Source organism: Castor canadensis, chromosome 15 (genome assembly GCF_047511655.1).
Source record: "Castor canadensis chromosome 15, mCasCan1.hap1v2, whole genome shotgun sequence".
Lineage (NCBI taxonomy): Eukaryota > Metazoa > Chordata > Mammalia > Rodentia > Castoridae > Castor > Castor canadensis.
Window position 1 is genome coordinate 66632492 of NC_133400.1, and position 21721 is coordinate 66654212.

The window sequence follows — 21721 nt, forward strand, 5'->3', positions numbered from 1 at the left end:
CTGTTTCTCCTCACTTAAAAGTCTCACAAAAAGGAGAATGTACCAATTCTTCGGTGACCTGATGTGTAAGAACCCTTCTAGTTAGAAAACTTTCCTTAGAAGTGAATTAACCTCTCTTCTGCAAATTGAAGCCATTTCCTCTTGTTGGAGCCATACTAAGACAGAGAAGTGCTTTTCCCCTTAAAATAACTCTCCGGTATTTAGATGGTCTATTAAATCCCCCTTCTGGCTTTGTTTCTTCTGGAAAGAATTGGTATCATTTAACTTTTCTCTGGGGTTCATTTCTATTACCTACTTGGATTGTTCTGGCTTTCTGTAGCTCATTCTTTAAAATCAAAATCATGAAAGAAATGAGTAAATTATGACAATTCCTGCTCATGCCACAGGTGAGGGGTAGAATGTAACTATCATTCAGTGTTCCTGTTCAGTCTTGGCATCATATTGTTTTCATAGCCATGATCAGAGATGCTAATACATGGTTCCCACACCTCAACTGAGAGACATTTTTCACCTTCTTCCATGTCTTACCACTTTCTTCACTCACCATTAATGGATCTTATAATCACTTTGAACCTGTCCAAGGTCTCACATATAAATTTGATTCATCCTTAAGTCTCATGAGGAAATTAAGTTTCTTGAGAGAGGACATTTGACTCTATTCACATCAAATACATCACTAGGCCCATTTCCTAAATCACCCCTCATGACATTCAGTATTAGGGATTGTTAAGACATTGGTAGGACCTTAGAAACAGCTTTGTCTCTGCTATATTTCCCGATAGATTCAGCCAGGAGTGTGTGTGAATGCTGCTTTTCTCAAGTGTCCACGTGCAAATGTGGTTCTGAGAATTTTTAACCCCAGTGTTATTTTATCTTAGAGTTGGAAACTCTTGGAAAGCATTCACAAAGCCTTACAACAGGAAAACTTGATGTGTTTAGGGCCTGGATACCATTCTGATGAGCTCTTTGGAGATACAGGGAGGGGAAAAGTGGGACATTGTGAAATCAAACCAGTAATTACAGTGTCTTATATCTTCTACTTGGTTGAGAATTATTGATTTGAGTCCCATTTTCCACTGGGCCACTGTCTATGTGTAGTGTTTTTTAAGAGAATGACATGGCCTCTTGCTAAACATCTATAATTCAGATTTATCTCTGGTTACTTCCATATGTGTCCCTCCATTCCTGTCAGCTGGCCCACCTCCTCGCTCCTTGCTTAGTCTCATTTCTGAGACATGGTTAGTACTGTTTTCTTGACATAGTGGTCTGCTTCTTCTCCAGTTTAGAGGTGCTCTATGCAGCATTTATTCCCACACGAGCACCTCTTTCTCACTCTCATTAAATTCTCGTTGTTCATATGTGTGAGCTTTGTTTTCCTGATTACTCTCCATTGAAAGTGAACCATAGGACCCCCATTTTTTCCTAACCCTTAGTATAGTGTAGAAGAAAAGGCTTTAGACCAGTAGATCCCAAATCCTACCAATTTCCATAAATTTTAGAAAAGATCTATTAAAACAAAATCTTAAGATGAAACCCAAGGATCTGCTTTTAAAAATTGTTTCAGGAGGTAAGTGTGATGATGTTTCAAGTTTGAGAATATCCCAAAAGATCTGAGAAGACTCTGTGTGACATCACATTCTTGGTACTGAAATAGTAACTGCCCAAACTTGAGCTTAGTCCCATAAATACAAAAAAGGATTTCTTCCTAAGAGGCTTTCTGCACACTTGTACTATTGGGGTCCACAAAAACATTTGGCTTCTGTGGCACCATATGCATTGAAATGTTGGCCTTTGTTCTCCAGAGGTATTTATGAATCTGCTTATTTTTTACCTGCCTCACATCTATTGCCAAACTAAATACCACTGTTCTTAAGTGGTTCATCAATTTTATATGGAGATAAACAAAGCTTTTCTTGGCAACTCTCACTTTCCATCCCTTCTACTGGGAAAGATGGTGCTTTTCCTTGGTCAACAGAGAGGACAAATTCTACTCAGCTCAGTGCTTAGTTGTGGTTTTGTTTGTGTCATGTTGTCTATTCTCTGAAAGTACAGCCCTAATCAGTGTCATTACCACACTCATCATACTTTTCTAGGCAATGCATATTTAAATGTTGTGTTGGGCTGAGTGTCCATTCATTTTTTTGGCATAATCTAGGCTACAGGATCCAACCTTTGGACTCATAGATTTCCACAGACATTTTTCTGCAGTCTCACTATTCTGTGGCTTGGACAATCCCATCACTCACTCATTTTGTGCTTGGATATGTCCAAATATATGACAATTTCATGTGAGTCTGAAGGCATCAAATTTCACTTCTCATGTAATGTACATTTGTTTTATCTTGAATTACTGAACCAATAATATACTAATATTGAGAAAAACATTTATTTATTTTATTAGTACATTTTAATTGTATGAAGGTGTTTCACTGTGATGTGCCACACATGGGTATATTGTACTTTGGTCACATTAACACCCTCTGTTGAGTTCTCTTTTCTCCCTCCCTGCTATTTTTCAGTGGGTTTCCTTACGCCATCTTCATACATAGACACAATGTGTTTTGATATTGTTCAACCCCATCATTCTCTTTCCTTCTTGCCCCTCCTCCTCATCCCCCAAAACAGTCCCACAATTGCAATCATATTATATATGTATAAATGTATTTGCATATATATGTGTGTGAAAACAACATATGAGAGAAAACAACCTTAGTCCTGAATCTGACTTACTTTGCTTAACATGATGATCTCCAGTTCCAATCATTTTCCTGCAAATGACCTAATTTCATTCTTCTTTATGGCTCCATTATGTATATATTCTACATTTTTAAAATCTGTTCATAAGTTAAAGGGCATCTAAGCTGATTCCATAGCTTGCCTATTCTGAATAGTGCTGCAATAGACACGGGTATGCAATGTCTGTATAATATACTGACTTACATTCTTTGGAGTATATGCTCATGAGTGATATTGCTGGTTGTTCTATTTTTAATGTTTTGAAGAATTCTATACTGCTTTCCATTCTGACTGAAGTGAGATGAAATCTCAAAAGTTTTGATTTGATTTTCCTTTATGGCTGAGGATGTTGAACGTTTCTTTATGTATCTATTGGCTATTTTTAGCTCCTCTTTTGAGAACTGTCTTTTCTATTCATATGTCCATTTATTAATTGAGTAGTTGGTTCTTTTGGAGTTTATTTTTTGAACTCTTTATATATTCTGGTTATTAATCCCTTGTCAGCTGGCAAAGATTTTCTTCCATTCTATAGTCTGTCTCTTCATTCTAGTGACTATTTCCTCTGCTGTGCAAAAACTTTTTAGTTTGATGCAGTCCCATTCATTAATCCTTGCTCATATTTGCTGAGCTATTCGGGTCCTATTCAGGAAGTTGTTACCTATGCACATATCTTCCAGTGTTTTCCCTATGTTTACCTACAGTAGTTTCAAAGTATCAGAACTTAACTTGAGATTTTTGATCCATTTTGAATTGATCTTAGTATAGGGCAAGAGACAGAAATCTAGTTTCAGTGTTCTGCATGTGGACATACAGTTTTCCCGACACCATTTGTTGAAGAGGTTGTTTTTTCTCCTATCTATGGTTTTGGCATCTTTGTCAAAAAATCAGCTGCCTATAACTGTGTGGGCTTCATTTGGATCTTTTATTCCATAAGTCTGTGTGTCTGTTTTGTGCCAGTACCATGCTGTCTTTTTGCTATGGTTGTATAGTATAGTTTGTGATATCTCTAGCATTGTTCTTTTTGCTCAGGATTTCTTTGGCTATTTGAGATCATTTGTGCTTCCAGATGAACTTTAGGATTGACTTTTCTACCTCTGTGAAGAATGTCATTGGAAATTTGATGGAAATTGCATTGAATATGTAGATTGTATAACTATTTCACAATGTCAAATAGCTATTTCAGTAGTATAGCTATTTTTACAATGTTGAGTCTGCTGATCCATGAGCATGGGACGTCTTTCTATATTCTGGTGTCTTCTTCAATTCTTTTCTTCAGTGGCTTATAGTTTTTGTTGTAGAGGTTTTTACCTCCTTTCTTAAATTTATTCCAATGTATTATATTTTTTAGAGACTATTGTGAATGGAATTGTTTTTCTGATTTCTTTCTCTGCCAGTTCATTGTTGATGTGTGGGAGAGCTACTGATTTTTATATATAGATTTTGTATCCTGCTACTTTGCTGAAAGTATTTATTAGAGCTAAGAAGTTTTTGGTGGAGTTTTTAAGGTTTTTCAGTTATAAAATCATATCACCTGCATATAGGGATAATTTTACTTCTTCCTTATTTCTATTCCTTTTACTTCTTTCTCTTGCCTTATTACTCTGTCTAGGAGTTCCAGTACTATATTGAATAAGAGTGGGGAGAGTGGACAGCTTTGTCTTTTTCCCTGACTTTATGGGAAATGGTTTCAGTTCTTCCCCATTTAGTATGATGTTGGCTATAAGTTTATCATATATAGCCTTTATTATGTTGAGGTATGTTCCTTCTATTCCTCGTTTCTTCAGAGCTTTTATCATGAAAGGATGTATAATTTTGTCAAAACCTATTTCTGAATGTATTGAGATGATGATACTATTTTTGTCCTGAATTAGATTTATTGTTTTACATATGTTGAACCATCCTTGCATCTCTGGAATGAAAACAACTTGAGTGTGATGTATGATCTTTTCAATGTTAAAACCATCATTGAAAATCTAATACATCTAGGGAAATCAACGTACTGGGTAGGCATTGGGGGTTCAAAGTTTAGTAAAATAAAATCTTTGTCCTAGAAAGGACCATACTCTGATGGAGAGACAGAAAAAGCAATGTACAAGGCTAGGCAGCAGATACCAACTACCAAATGAAAGGCCCAGCCACTAACCTCCATTAGCCTTTGATGAAGCCTTGACTAGAATGCTTGAAAACTTTCCGGGGAACTTGCTGTAGCATAGGGCCTGGTATACAGCAGGCTCAATAAGTACCTGACAAATGAATAGAAAGTGGTTACATCATGGTAAGATATGAACTGTGCCTAGAAATACTGGTATAGCATATTCCAAAGGAATGCACATGTGCACACACACCCCTATACACACACACACACACACACACACACACACACACACACACACATCTTCAACAAAGACACGTATGTCTGTTATACTAGGGGGCAACATAAGTAAGAAACTTGGGGAAACATACCCTATGGTTCAGCTTAATCTTTGCATTATTGGTGGTGTCATTTATGAGCAGGAACTAAATTAATAGCACTTATTAGGTATTATGTATATTTGGTATATAAACCAAACAGTCGCTATGTTAATTTGTCAACTCACACTATAACAGAGAAAGAAGGGCAATGACAAGCCATGTACAGTACCACCTGGTTCATTTTGCAATCAAATAATTTATATCCTGAGCTAGAGTTAGTGATATACACCTGTAATCCCAGCACTCAGGATACACCTGAGTGTATCCTGTAATTACAACTGTAATTCTAGGCAGGAAGATTGTGAGTTCCAGGTCAGCCTAAGCTATATAGCAAGACCTTATCTCAAAAAAAACCACAACAGTAATAATAATAATAATAATAATTTATATTCTACAGTCTTCCAAAGCAGCTTTGATGTCAATAATTTTCCATGATCCCATATAAGAAGTAAGCTATAAATGGGGGTGAGAAATGGAACAGAATATTTTTCAAAAACTTAAAAGAAGCTGGACTAATTTGAGTCATCTTAAGGCTTAAGCTAAAAAGAAATCAAAGGGATTATTTATAAGTAGGAAATATGTAAGTTTGGGGAAAAAACAATGAATGTTTTTCCTGGTCCTACTTTCTGAAGGAAATTTTGTCATGGGGCTATTTCTAGCCCCAGTCAATTAGTTCACTGCTGCTATTCCTATTTTTACTGCAAGCAGGATTCTTTTTTGGTGTTTGTTTGAGACAAGGTCTTGCTAAATACCACAGGCTGGCCTCAAACTTGCAATCCTCTTGCCTCAGCCTACCAGTACTAAGATTCTTACTACAGCTGTGGTCGACATTGTGAGAAATCCTATACACACACTTAGAAAATATTTAATCCTACAACTGCCCTATAAGTAGATCCTATTGTGTTCTACACTTGCAGGCAGCCATTTTTATTTCTTATTTGTTTATGTGCAGTCTTTTCCAGGGGAGTGGGATGCTGAATGCTAGCAGGTATTCTCTGCCCAGGGATGAACAGTTAGAGCCCAAGCAGACCACATATGGCAGGCAGCCTCCCTGGTGAGAGATCAGAAAATCTGGCTTCAGAGACAACCCTCTTCCAGAGGGAGGACCAGTCAGATCACAGGACAACGTTCAGGACCTGGGGTGCCTTACAGCACATCTCAAGGCTGAGCAAGAGGCACCCCATCTCTGTGTACTAGGGACAGTGATTTGGAGTGACTTCCATCTTAGATGTTTAAAAGCAGCCATGATGTGGAGGCCAACTGCTAGAGTCTAAGTCTCAGAAAATGTCTCCAGTAGCTGTGCAAATTTGAGCAGGTGGTTTTACTTCTCCTAGCTTTAGTGTCTTCATTTGTTGGCTTGGCAAGAAAGGCGATCCAACCATCTACTACAAGTGCCTGCAAAGTAATTTTAAATGAAAGCAACAATATATTATTTAGACCCTGTGTAAAATCCTCTGCATTCTTGTTTCTACCTTTGTCCTAAGAATCACGAAAATGCCACATTATCAGGCAAGTAGAGTTTCTTCTTAATATTCTTTCGTACTTCTGTTACCCCTTCAGTGTTTTCCAAATCTTGGTGGTTGGCTGCCCCTGAGTTCTGCCTGTCCTTTCTTGTCATCACTTACCATTATCCAAAAATGAAAGGGAAGGGAAGGAAAGAACACTAATTGCATGAACATTCTTACAAAAGCAAAGGCAACTTTATAAAAAGAACCCACCTAGCATTACATCAGCTTACCAGATCCACTTACCATTCTCTCACATCCCTTCCGGTTTGTCCACAGCATCTGTGATTTTCAAATAGCTGTGATCAGAATAGATATACTACCTGGTTCTGCCAGTTTTATTTATTTAACATTGCTATAAATATTTCCTAAGTTGCTACCATCCTTCATAATTATCTCTGCTACTTGTTATAAACCATTCTATGGGGCAAAATGTATCATGATGAAAACATAATTTTCTTACTGTTGGATTCTTAGGTTCATTTAATAAATAATGTTTTAATGAATACCTTGTCTCTATAGCTTCTTTTTCCCATTATGAGTAAGAGGAAAAAGTGTTTACAATTTTTTCCTAAAAGTCAGGCAAGATTTTCCAAATTCCCTACAAGCTGAATATTTATCAGCTATTGCTGACCTATCTTTTCTTTATCTTGCTTGATTCTCATGGGATCTTCTGGTCAGAGAGGCAAGGACTTAGCTGCTGTTTCTAATCATGACTTTTTCCATCCACAAAGCTGTTTCTGTTCTCCAAAAAAGCCAGAAGAGTTATGTAGATGCCTTGCTAACACTCGTTCATTGTAGACAGCTCTGCAGAAGTGATCTTGGCCAAAGCAAGAAGAGGAATTCTGTATATCATGAAGGGCAAAGTCTCTGTGCAGATGGTCCCTCATCTGGTGGTGGGTGTACCTTCCCACCCTGGTTCTTCAATCCAGTGCAGAAGTGGTACAGAGAGCCACATCGAACAGAGTCCAACCAGGAAAGTGAGAACCACACTAAGCTTTTAAGCAGAGTAAATTTCATACAGTGGGTTGGTAACCATGATGACAGGAAATCCAAGTAGCTAAAAGGGATGGTGAAGTAATCAAGAGATCTGAAAGCAGCCCAAAGCATCTCACAGAAACTGTACCCGGGGGCCTGTCCCAGCAAAGCTGAAGTCAGGAGGAAGGGAGTGCAGCCCTGCTGGATATACCAGCCAGGGTAGATAAGGGAGGAGAAATACCCTGGCTTTCCCCCTCCCACCTGCCTGTCACCCTCCCACCAGTGCCTCTTGCTGGCAGAACCAGGCTGGAAGCCAGGAACAAAAGTATCTGAGACACATAGTCTCCACCTCCTGCAAGGCAGGAAAGGGAAGAAAGAGGAAGGAGCACAAGGACAGACAGACAATTGGGGGTCAGTACAAAATCACATTGCTATATATTAATTCAGAATAGCATCAAAATCTGGAGCAAAAATCTACTGGAGGATCTAGTCAAGAAAGCAAAAGGGAGCTAAATGGTTTTGTTTTAGGGATCCACCCTTGAGGACTAGCTCAGTGGAAGAGTATCTCTGCCCACCATATGCAAAGCCCTGGATTCAATTTCCATATTAAAGTCCCCATATCAGCCATGCATATCTGCATTCTTAGTTGTGAAATGGTACTCCTGGCTGGATTGAGCCAAAAAGTCATTCATTAAAGGTTATTGGTAGGTCCCAGAATCTATGGGAGTGCAGAGAGCCTGCACTACTAGTTTCACAATGGGTAGAGTAGGTAGGCTTGCTGCAGAGGCAGGGCTAGGCCTCAGGAGTCACCTGGCACACACTGTACAGGACACCATGACAAGCCCTCTTTGTGTGTGCCAGGGAGCTGATGGTCACTGACCTCCCATAGAGTAGATTTGATGCCTTTCCTGCCCCTCCTAGTTTTCACTGAGCTGAGGTTTTCATAGTGCACTCACTGCACAGGTTGCAGCATCTGCCTGTGCCCCTGATGCAGAAGAGGCTGGAAAAGAGTTCTAGCACTTACTGTCAATGTTGAAAGTCCAAGTTTACCGATGGAAAACTTCACCAGGTGCCAGGCAGCCACAAAGTGATAAATATTCAACTTTTGTTCACTCCTCATTGTCCCCAGGTGTTGCTGCACTTGTGACCTTGGATACAAACAAGTTAATTGATGGCACCACTGACAAAAAATTCAATTCCAATGTCACTTGCCACATGAGAGTTGGTTCCATTCGTGCACTGGATGGAGGGGGTAAAGCTGCATCCCTCAGCCATGAGATAGCTTTGTCTTCTAATGGTGTCACACCAGAGAATAGTGGCTATCATCAAAACTCATAATTAGAAAGGAACTCGGAGGACATCCTGTCTCCTCCCCACCCAACACTATACCCTTCAAAGTCACCTCACAGCTCTACTTGTTAGAAACATTCTCTTTCCTAACTGCTGTTTATGTGTGTTTCTGAAATAAGACTATCTTTCCAAAAATTCAAAATTAGGTAACAAATTAACAAAAGGATGTGTAAAATTCAACACTATCTAGAGGCAAGGGTTAGAAAGAGAAGGCCAGTTTCATCCCTGGAGAAGACCCTTTTGAGATCATTGTCTTCAGATTCTATCAGACAGCCCTCTCATTCACTTCCTTTGAGACTATGTTCTGGTCGAACAAGACTGAGCTAACTTTGTAACCACCATCAGCAGAGTGCCTCCTTTGTTGTCTTTTCTTGCATTAGGTTCTGGGAATAAAAAGATGAATAAGACACAATTCTTTTCTTTCCTCTCCTCCCCCCCACCCCACTTTTTTTCTTTTAAGACTGGGTCTTGTTATGTAGCCCAGGCTGGCCTTGAACTCAATCCTCTTGTCTCAGCCTCTCAAAGGACATGGTTCTTGCTCCCAGAAAAGGACAGTCTAGTAAGAAAGGCAAACATATAAATAGATAATGGGGGAGTGGCTAAGAACAACAAGAAAAGAGTGAAAAAATTGGGGGAGAGCCTGGAGGAGCAACCTGGGAAGGACCATAGAGAGCTTCAAAGACAGGTGCATTTGTGAATGATGAGAAGAAGCCAGGGGTGAGGTGTGGGTCTCAGACTCCTCTGGTGTGTTCTTAGGGATACAGCTGGACAAGCTGCAGCAGTGCAGGTATGCAGGGAAGAAGGCATCTGGTTAAGAGGTTATCTGGTGAAGGAGTAATAAAATTGGAGACTCAGAGCCTATATATGGGATGTTCTTATGAATAGGTGTTTCTTCTTAGTATGATCTTCAGGGATTGTGGAAAGAGGCTCCTTGTTCATTTCTTCCACCCATTAAAAAACAAAAACAAGCCAGGAGCAGTGGCTCACACCTGTAATCCCAGCAACTCACAAGGCAGAGATCATGAGCTCAAGTCCAGCCCAGACAAAAAGTTCTTGAGACACCATTTCAACCAATAAAAGCTGAGTACAGTGGTGTATACCTGTTATCCCAGCTACCCAGAGAGTATATATAGGAAAATTACAGTCCAGGCCAGCCTGGGCATAAAGCAAGAGTATCTGAAAAATAACCAAAGCAAAAAGCACCATCAAGAACGCTTCTGTAGCATGGGTTGCCCATTTTTCCTGCAAAGGACCTTAGTGCATAGGTAGTTAGGCTTCAGTGGCCAACCATCTGGTTTCTGTGACATCTAATTAACTCTGTTATTTCAGTACAAATCAGCTAGAGACGATGTATTCGCTCAGGCTTCTGTAGCTACATTTCTACAACCATTCCTCAAACAACTGTGGATTGAAAATATTTTTAAAAATTGTATGTGTACTGAACATATGCAAACTTTTTTCTTGCCATTATTCCTCATGCAGTACATGTAACAACCAATCACATAACATTTCTGTGGGTGTGGTAAGTCACTAGAGATGATTTAAAGTATCTGGGAGGATTGCACAGGGAGCATGCAAATACCACCCCATTTGAGCACTCTTGGATTTTAGTACACGAGGGGCTCCTAAAATCAATCTCCCCAAGGATAACAATTGTAAACAAGTGTAGCTGCATACACTTGTGAAGCTTTATTGACAAAAACAAGCAGTGGGCATGATTTGGTCACAGCACAGGTCAGTCCTTGCTCTGCTGGACCATATGTAAAACCATCTCTTGTCTTGGATCACCAGCTCCATTCAGAGTGCATGATTTAAGTTGGTGTGTGGAAGTAAGACTGGGAGGAAGACCAGAAGGCCGCTCAGGAGGGAAAGTGAGTTTCCTTCCTGTTCTGGCTACCAGTCTTACCTGAAGAGTGCCAGTGGCCTCCCATCCTGCTGGCTCACCATGGCTCCATACTGACAGGCTGTGCCTCTGTCAGCTGCTGCAAGACACTGAGTTGTACTCTGTCCCTGGGGTGACTGTGATCATTTACATTTTGGTGAAAAGGACCTCCTGCTCCTTTGAGATGAAAAGCTGTATCTAAAACTGAGTCATGACCCCGCTTAACAGGAGCACCACTGAGTTTTTCCAAAAGTGGAATTAAGCCCCTTTGGCATCTGTGAAGGGCTGGCTGTAAAGACTCCTTAGCCATTTCAACAGCCCTAGTCCTTGCTGTTGATTCTGTGTGTGATAAATCTTTCTCCTCTGAGTCCAAAGGCAGTATTTGCATTTGCCAAAATACTAAGGAAGAGGATCCCTGGCTGGGCCAAACTGAGGCTGAATCATTGCTTTTTAAGTTGTTTGGGAGGTGAGGAACACACACACACACACACACATTTTCATCCTCCATAATAGCTATTCCCTTACCTTATAACTTCCTATGGATTCTCATGACACTACTTTTATTTGTCCACAAAATGTTTGATCTGGTCATGCGCTTTTGGTATTTGTCACTATTGGGCTCCTATTTTTGAAGAGGAAAGCTGTCAACAAATGTAACTTTCCTCCCTTCCAAGCCCAGGACTTCAAAGCCAAGCAGCCGCATTCAGCCCTGCACTTTTCAGACAATATTTCACAGAACATACCAACATGGCTTTTTTTTTTTTTTTTTTTTAGAAAAGACTGTAAGTGCCTTATCTTATTCCGTTGGCATTTTCCATGGCGATTTAACCTCTTATTTAGGAGGAGTAGTTTTGGGACTCTTCGCATCTCCCTTAACTCTTCCGTCAGATCTTCGAGCTCACTGGAGGTGGAGGGGATGCTTTTGCTTGCCAGCGTACCTCATTACCATCTCTCCTCCCGCCCAACTAGAAACCTTGTGGTTAAAATAACACACAGCCTCTATTCAGAGCTCAAACTTAGAGCTGCTATCGGAGGAGGCAGATTTTGGATTGAGAAAACTCTCAGCAGAAGCATCTGAGTTGCTTTTGAAAAATTCAATGCTTTAGACTTTTGGGAAGAATTCAGAGATCTCAGGTAAATATTTGTTTTCCCTTTTCTTCATTATTTTGTCGAAAATTTGATTAAGAAAATGGGGTCAGTAAACATTGGAAGAAGCCAGCTGCTTTTCCTGGTGAACAGGGTTGTGTCTATGTCTTTGAAAGAAGAATAAAGAACTGAAACAAGAACAGCATGCAGACAGGAGCATTCTGTTTGTAGAGAAAGGGCTGGGTGTTTGAGGAATAGATCAGCCAGGGCAGAGCCACCTTATCGCATTTGGTGACATCCAGGTTATACAGAGGTGGCAAATAGCAACGGAGCTGGGCTTATTCTGGCTAGTGCAGTGGCTCTAGGGCTGCCCATGTGACCGGCTCACCCAGGAGCATTCTCAGCATTATGATGGAATCATTTATCCTCACTGAGTTAAACTAGACTGCTTCTCTTTTCCTTGTCACTTCTCTTCAACTGTATCTATCTCTATTTTACTTCAAATGTTTGGGAAATTTGCTGTTCTATCTTCTCTTTTTATACTTTTTAAGCTCATGCTTTTCTCCATTGATAGATCTTGAAAGATTTGCCTGAAAAAGATTATAAAATGTGTTAGCATTTTACATTAACCATTTACCAACATTTATTATTAACTATGGTCTTTTGAAAGAAAAGAACAGTTCATTGAGTGAGCCATTTATTTTAAAAGCTTGCCTCCTCTCTAGGTATTTCTTGGAATGCAGGATTTTTAAAACATTTGTAAACATTGGATGCCTATGAAACCTTTCAGTATAGCTCATTGTGGCTGAATCAGTAATTAATTGGCCAGTTTTAATCTCTCTTTTTCTTCCTGAGACATTATTATTTTTCTTTTAAGTCTTTCATTTGAAAAATATTTCATTCCAACTTGATGATAAAGTCAATCACTCAGTCAGTTGTCAGTCAAACATTTATTCAAGTGCATACTGTGTGCTCTCCATTGAAACAGTCACCAGAGTTGTGAGATACTGTTTCAAAGAACAGCAAAAACAATCTTGGCATTTATCATGAACCTTGATTCCCACCTACATCAGTAAATAATTGCCAAACATTGCCTGATTGTAAAACAGAGTACTAACTTTCAAGCTTCAGATTGTGGATGAGGATGAAGTGACCATATGGCTACCACTGCTGAGAGCTCCCAAGGCATCAGGTACCAAGATAAACACTTTACAATTATTTCATTTTATTCTCAACAGCCTTCATTTTATACATGCAGAATGGGAAAGGAGCTAAGTACCCAATGGCATCCTGCTGACAAGTGGTAGACTCAATGCTCTCAGCCTATTTGAGGCCATCACCCATACAAAGCCAGCATCAAAAGCTGTGCCTTTAAAGAAGTGGTGCTTGGCCTGGGACCAGAAGGGTCATCAGGCATCCAACTGGCCAGAAGGATCAGTGCTGCCAGTGAGGAATTGGGGTGTCTAGGGATAGTATGGCAGTGTGTGCCCTGTTGGGAAGCAGAAGGGAAGAGCTGTACCAAAATAGGCAGGGTGGGACGGGCCCAGGGAGCTTCCTTATGAGGAAAGTAGTGTCAGATTTGATCAAACTGCTCAAGGCTATCTATGTGCCTGTGCCTGCTTCCCCTCTGCCTTTCTCCTTGCTCACTGTAACTTTTATGACCTCCTGCCTCAGGTCTCTGTCCAAATCCCACCTCATCTGCCAGGCTTTCCTTGACCCTCCTATTCTAAGAACACCCTATGACCTCCCTCTTTGTCTTCCTTTAAACACTATGGCAAGATACACATTGCACACAATTTACCATTTCACCATGTAAAGTTGAAAGTTCAGAGACATTCAGTACATTGAAAATGTGCTCCAGCACTGCAGTCTGGTTCTAGAACATTTTCATCACCCCCAAGGAAACCCTCTACCTATCCATTGCTCTTTCCTCCTGCCCTGGAAACCATAAGTCTGCATCCTCGCTCTGTTGATTTTCCTACTTTGAATGGAATCATACATTATGTGGCCTTTTGTGTCTGGCAGATTTCACTTACATCCATGATATAGCATGTGTCAGTACCTCCTTTGCATTCTGTGGCTGAATGATACTTCAGCCAATGGATATTTGGTTTATCCATCCATCGGTTTATGGTCATTTTGGTTTACCCTTTTACTATTGTGGATAGTGCTACTACAAACATTGGTGTGCAAGTTTTTACTTGACCACATATTTTCAATTCTTTTGGGCATATACGTAGGAGTGATATTGGTAGATCATATGGTAATTCTATGTTTATCTTCTTGAGGTATGGCCAGTTTTCCACAACAGCTGCACCATTTTACATTCCCACCATCAATGTAGGTGGGTTCAAGTTCTCCACACCCTAGTTGCCAACACTTATTTTCTATTTTTTTAAATAGAGCATCTTAGTGGGTGGGAAGTGGCGTCTCACTGTGGGTTTGAATTGCATTTCCCTGTGACTAACAGCATTGAGCATCTTCTCATGTGTCTGTTGACCAAGCGTCCCATTCACGTTTTATTCCTTTTCACTTTATTTTTTCCTTATACAGTTTTAATGACTTCTCACTCCATGTCATGTTGCATCTTTATTTATTTATTTATTTTTTTGCATCTTTATTTAAATGAATAACTTCATCTCTCTTCTCCTAGAATGACATAAGCACCACAGGGACAGGGACACTGCTCTGCTCATTCTTGTATCTCAGTACTTAGGCAGTGTTCGGCATTGCAAGGTCTCAATACGTATATGTAGAATCACTGGAGAGCAAATTATAGTTATCTCCAAGACCTGGACCTAGGACCCCCCCATACTCCAGAGGTACCCTGGGTGGGGGTGCCAGCATTATGAGGGGAAGAGCCACCTCTGCTCTATCCATTAGTTGGTTCATAAGTCAGCTGGTCCATCAGTCATTTGGTCCATACCCATTCTCCAGCCCCCACCCTCACTGAGGCTGCTTAGGCAAATGGGTTACAACTCTTCTACCATCCACCCAGCATTTGGATGGTAAGGGGAGAGGTTGGAGCAGCGAAGTGCTTATTTAGATAATCATGGAGGTAAGAAGCAGAACCAAGACAGTATCAAGTTATGGAGTGAGAGGAACGGATAGGAGGGAGATGGTATATCAGCAACCAACAAGATTAGGAGAACAGCTGGAGTATCATTCAAGGACAACTTCAAGTTTTGAGGGTGGAGGTTGGGAAAATGGTGGTACTATTAAATAGAAGGGAAGTTAGGAGTGGGGGACAGGGAAGGCTTGTGTTACATTTGAGAAGACAATGAGGAACGTGAGTTCACACACCAGAGTGTGGCGCAGGTGCAGGCCTGTAGCACAGTTGAAAGGGGCATTAGACCTTGAGAAGATAAGAGTGGAGATCTGGGTTTGAAAGTCAGGAAGTGAAGCATTATGGGGACTGGTGAAATTCAGAGAATGGGCAAGGTTTCTGAAAAAGAGAGACAAACAGTGAGAGAGTGGGGAAGGGGGGCGGGACAGAGAGAGAGAGAAGAACCTTCTTTCTGTGCTTTGCTCCTGCAATTTCTTAAAAACAGCCCCACTCCTGCTACCTGCAGTCCGTAGCCCTGAGTGAACGGTAGTTGATGAACAAAGTACAGATGAGCGTTTGAGAGTGTGTAACAATGCTCCCAACACAGCCAGCCTTGGAAGCCTACCGTGGCTTCTTGTCCCCTGAAATGAAGTTCTGTCCTTCAGTCAGTACTTTCTCTCACTCTGTGGCACCTTAGGGGAGAATGACCTCAGTGAACACAGATGTGACATCTGTCAAGACGGGCCTAGAGGGAGGCAGCTGAGGAGAGAACATGCTAGGGTCCAGGCAGGCGGTGGAAAGCATCTCCTTTGCTCTCTCATGTCTTTTCAGCAGGGCACCTTGGACCAACTTGTTCAAGCTCTGCTTCATTGGGATTCAGGACAAAAAAGTCTAACTCTCAAAACATCATTGTGGAGCTTGCTTATGCTTATGAGAGCTACAGTTTTCACGCTGAGTGTATGAAGAAGGCTTTTTTCCTTCAGTGGGAATTCTCCCTTCCAATGGTAGTTTAGGCTGAAATGTGAGATTATGGAGATGTTTGTTGCTTAGATTGGTGAATGTTGACTTCAGGATAAGAACGTAGTGACTGAAATAACCTCCCACAGACTTAGAGAAAGCCATAGTAAGAGAAGGACTGTTGTTACCACATCCTTCTGACTGTGGTCTCCAACAGGGTGCTGCTCATGTGTGAGGGGTTGACTATGGGATATCTTTTCCTTATAGGTTTCTTTTTTGGGTCCTCAATACTGTCCCGGGATGGGAACCTCTGTCTTTGATAAGATGCCCATCTCCATTGCAAAACAGTGTTCCCCGATCAGGAGGATGCATGGATGCCCCACACGTCTCCAATTCTGAACCAGAATAGAGAGACATCTTGTGAGAGCCAAGTGTACTCTACTTTCACTCCATGACAGCCACCCCTGACACGCTGCCACTCTTGTCATAGAACAGAGCTCTTGACATGTTTTTGGAACATAACCTGCTGACTAAGGTGTCCCAGGCAGACAAAGGGCATTTCAGGATAAAGGTGCATATTTCATTAAATGGTATGGTAAGAAAATTAAAATAAAAAGTTCTCAATAAGTTGTCCTTCAGGCAATTTGAAAACAAATACAAATTTTGTCTTCATTCTGGAATGAAGGTGGCTTGAAGACTGACTTTGTCAGATATGTGTTGTGTTTTTTCTTCTTTCTTTCATTTTTTTTTTTTTTTTGGCAGCACTAAGGTTTAAACTCAGGGCTTTTTGCTTGCTAGGTTGGTGCTGTACCACTTTAGCCATGCCCCCAACCTCTTTTGTTCTGATTATTTTGCAGACAGGGTCTCAACTTTTTTGCCAAGGCAAGTCTGGACCACTGTCCTCCCAATGTCAGCCTTCCACATAGCTAGGATAACAGGTGTGTACCACTGTACTCAGATAGTAATTGAGATGGGGTCTCATGAACTTTTTGTGGGGCTTTGATCCTCCTGATCAAGCCTGCCAAGTAGCTAAGATTATAATCATGAGCCAGCAGTGCCTGGCTTTCTTCCTTTCTTTCCTTCTTTCTTCTTCTCTTTTCTTTTTCTTTCTTCCTTCCTTCCTTCCTTTCTTTCTTTCTATTAGATATTACAATTTTATGTCTACTAAGAATTTACAAAAATAACATGCAAGAATTCAAAGTATAATGCAAGGCATATTAGTTAAACATAAAGGGCTAATGTATTATATTTTGAAATGATAATGCCAGCATTATATGCCATGCATACAATAAAATATTATTTTTCTTTTTAAAAATGTAAATTAAATTTAATTCTGAACTGATTCATAAAAACATAAAATTGTACATATCATGGGGTGAGATGATGCATTTTCTAATTTCATTCAATCACTAATTAATTTTATGCTTCTTCATCTAACACACACTTGTGGAAGACACTGAAAACCCATTGGTTGTTCCCTTGGGAGGAACACACGACCCTGTCCTTACTCTCTAGTTTTAATATTAAGAATCAAGACTGCCACGGAGGCAGTGAGCGGCCACAGAGAGAAGGGCATAGAAACAGGTACTGTGAAGGGTGAGCAGTAGGGCCCTTGGCACAGCATTTGAGCTGGAGGCTCCTCCTTAGCATGCTCAGCCAGGAGGACAAGAACTGAGAAGTCTAGACATTAATACTTTGCAAGGCATGTAGTATGAAGAGCTCAGTGATCATCTAAGTTAACCTTTTGTGCCACTGCAGGCTTCCCAGTGACAGTGTTCTGCAGGGTGTGTGCCTGCCTCTTTCTGCCACCCCTTCTCTATGGAAAGCAGCTCTTCAAGGTGACAGGTGATGCGTAAGGCATCTTCTACAGTAATGGCTCTATTGTTCTGGAGTGTGGTGGAGCAGAAACACTGGTTGAGAATGGGTGAGAGAGAAGTCAGTGGTGTGCTTCTTTCTAGATGGAGCCCCCCAAAGTAAATGCCTAGAAGGGTTAGTGCAGTCAGATTAATGCTGGGCCTGAGCCAATTTCAAGTGTAGGACGTCAAATCTCCAGTTTGGATCTGACACATAAATTGTAAAATCAGCCTTTGATAGTTTGCACGTATCAAGTGCAACAATGCCAATTAATGTCAATGTTAATCTACCATGATAGATGAAAAACTAAGACAACCATTCATTGGCCTTGGACTTTGAAAAGGTTTATGTGAATTATTTTATAATAGCCTTGCTTTCCTAATTCTTAATTTTCTTAAATCAATATTAAAATTATATTGTACTGTTTCAGCACATTAAAAACCAAACATGAGGATTTGGACTATAAAATAGGCAGAGGAGCCCCTTGGGAGTTAAATGTCACAGTCGCAGGGCTGGTGACGCACAACGAAGCTCTGCTTTTGTCTTCTCATCACCCTTTTCAATCCCAGTTATAATAGGGATGTCAAAAAATTATTTCCACCTCTCTCCGTGTATACCGCTTTCAAAAAAAGTCATGGCCAATTAGATTCAGCCATCCAGGGTAATACAGAACCTCAGTTGAGGGGTGTATTTAAGAATAAAATTGGCCTGGCGCTCATCCAGTTTTCTTCTTTCTAGCATGTAACTTCACCTCCCAGAGCGTTAGTGTCCTGATGTATAAAATAAAAACCCAGAGCTCCTAGCCTACAGGACAATCTCATGAGCTAATGTATGGGATGCTCTTAGCACATTCAACCAACGTTAACTATTATTATGCCAGGTAACCTGCTAATAACAGAACCGAGCTGCCATTTTTCAGCTAACCAGCAGTCTGCCTCTCTGCTCCCTCATGTGGCATAAGTCATAAAGCACAGTTCTAATGAAATTGCTCTTTGGTTTAAAAGCCTGTGGCTGAATCAAGTTCAAATCCTGTATGTGACAGGTAAAGCCTCCTATGAGGTCATTTGCCTCTTCTTCCCACCTGCAACTTTCTTGGGTCCTTGGGAGTCCTGCAGGCCAGCAGCCAAGGAGTCACTTCCCTTTTCCTGAGTGAGCCATATGCCACCAGGTCTCTGTACTAGCTTTGCAGTTTCCTCCTTCCTAATGCCCTTCTTTCCACCATGGCCTCTTGACTAGTTCTAGTCACAACTGGAGTTGGTTTCTTTGTGTGGTTCCTAGGATGAGTTCTTTGTGTCTTTCTTATAGCACTGATGGTTTTCATCTGGAATCATGACTTCTGTTACACTGCAAACTCCTTAGAGGTTGAAGCTAGATCTTGTTCATTGTTGGGTTTCCCATAGTGCTCTGCAAGCTATTTTGCACATAAGCAAATAGCAGCAAAGGTTTGGTTGGGTGAAGTGATTTGAAAAGCTGACTCGCTAAATGTGTATTGTTGGTTGGTTATTATGGAAACAATAGAGAAGGGGTTTGTTTGGGAGCAAAAGAACTGGACATGTATGCACGTGTGTGTGTGTGTGTGTGTGTGTGTGTGTGTGTGTAGATTCTCACCTATAAAATACACATATAACCTTTGAAGTCTCTTCCAGCTTTTAGTGTGTGAATCTGAGTTATTGGCTTTTAACTGCTTACAACATACTTTTAAATGTTATAGAAAAAAAAAAACCAGACTTGTTGGATCATATGGCAGCTCTACTTTTAAATATTTTAATACCAAGGACATAGAAAGAATCCAAATATTCATACACAGATGAACAGGTAAAGAAAAGGTGGTATATTCACATAATGGAATAAAAAAGAAGGAAATCCTGTTCAATGCAACAGCATGGAAGAATCTATAGGACATTATGGTAAGTGCAATAAACCAGTCACAGAAGGTGACATGATTCCATTTATATGAGGTTTCAAAAATAGCTAAACTCACAGGAACAGAGAGTGGAATGGTGGCTGCAGGGGTGATGGGGAGGGCAAAAAAGGGAATTATTCAAGCAGTGTAAGTTTTACTTATGCAAGAGGAATAAGTCCTGATGACATACTGTGCAGTATTGTGACTAGCGTTAACAGCACTGTGTTGTGCGCTTAAAATATACTGAGGTAGCTCTCGTGCTCTTATCACAAAAAAATTATAATGACTAGAGATCTGCCACCTGAGACACAAGAAATTGGTTAGTATGAGGTGCATCACCCAGCACAGTTTGAAGGGCAGAGTCCTAGCTCAGTCCCTGGGCCACATGGAATCGTCAGTCAGTGTGAACAGTTAACATGCATGTTAGCTCCTTGTCCTCTGTTCACAGCTCACAGATGTCTCTGGACTGAATGGGGGCATAATCTTCCATTTTCTTAAAATGCAGTAAGTGAAAAGTAAGATTTTTAATATGTTTTGGTAGGACTCTGCTTAAAGAACAAAGTTATGGTTTCTACCATGACCTTTACTCTTAGTCAAAATTCAGATTTGTCATTGTACATCTCATTTATCTTTTAACATTATTTATGTGGACTTTCACTTTTTAAAATTATACATGTTATTAAATTTATTATACACCTCTTCCCATAACATGTAATCTCTAGGGCTGGGGGCACAGCTCAGAAGCAGAGCACTTGCCTAGCATGCGCAAAGCCCTGGGGTCCAGGCCCAGCACCTCACACACACACACACAAATGAAATCCCTATGATGACAGGAATTTGCTTATCTTGTTTTTTTTTTTTTCAGTACTGGGGCTTGAACTCAGGGTCTTCACCTTGACCCACTCCACTAGCCCTATTTTTGTGAAGGGTTTTTCCAGATAGGGTCTCATGAACTATTTGCCTGGGCTGGCTTCGAACTGCCATTATCCTGATCTCTGCCTCCTGAGTAGCTAGGATTGCAGGCGTGAGCCATCTGTGCTTATCTTATTCATTGCTGGTTCCCAAGTATGGTATCCGACACTTAGTAAGGGCTCAAGAAACACTTGCTAAAGAGAATTTGGTGCTTACTGGGTACTGGTGGCTCACACCTATAATCCTACCTACTTGGGAGGCAGAGATCAGGAGGATCATGGTTTTAGGCCAAGCAGGGCAAACAGTTCGTGAGACCCTATCTTGAAAATAAGCAACATAAAAAGGGCTGACAGAGTTGCTCAAGTGGTAGAGCCCCTGCTCAGCAAATGTGAGGCCCTGAGTCCAAACTCCAGTAGTGCAAAGAAGCTAAAAAAGAATTAGGTGCTAAATAAGGACTATTCCAAAGGGAAAATCATGTAAGCAGTGAAGAAACTCGTTCTAAAGAAAATGAAGCCTGGGACGTCATAATTTCATTGGATCTGGAGAGCAGAAGTAGACCAACGGGAGGTTTTTACCTCTGATTTTTTTTTCTTTAATTTTTTTTTTTTTTTGATTTTTTGAGACAGGGTCTTGCTGTATAGTCCAGGCTGGCCTCACACTTGCTATCCTCCTGCCTTAACCTCCCAAGCCCTGTGATGATAGGCGGCACCACCGAGCCTGATTACCTCTGATTTTTATTTTGTTGTTGTTATTCTTGGTTTTTGATTTTATAATACTTCTGAATTCACATTCATTAATAATACGAGGGGGTTTCATTGTGGTAACTCCGTACATGTGTGCAATGTATTGTGAATGAGTTCACCTCCTCTATTATATTCCTCCCCCCGCCATTATCCTGCTTCTGCATGTGTGTTACTTCACCCTCTTCATTCCTCAATCTCCTCTCCTCTCTACCCGATTTCTTTAGAGAAAAGTCGAGTGAGACAGAAAATGTGAAGTTGGGAATGAATCCCCTGAAGGTTTTGGCAATGATTAGCTGA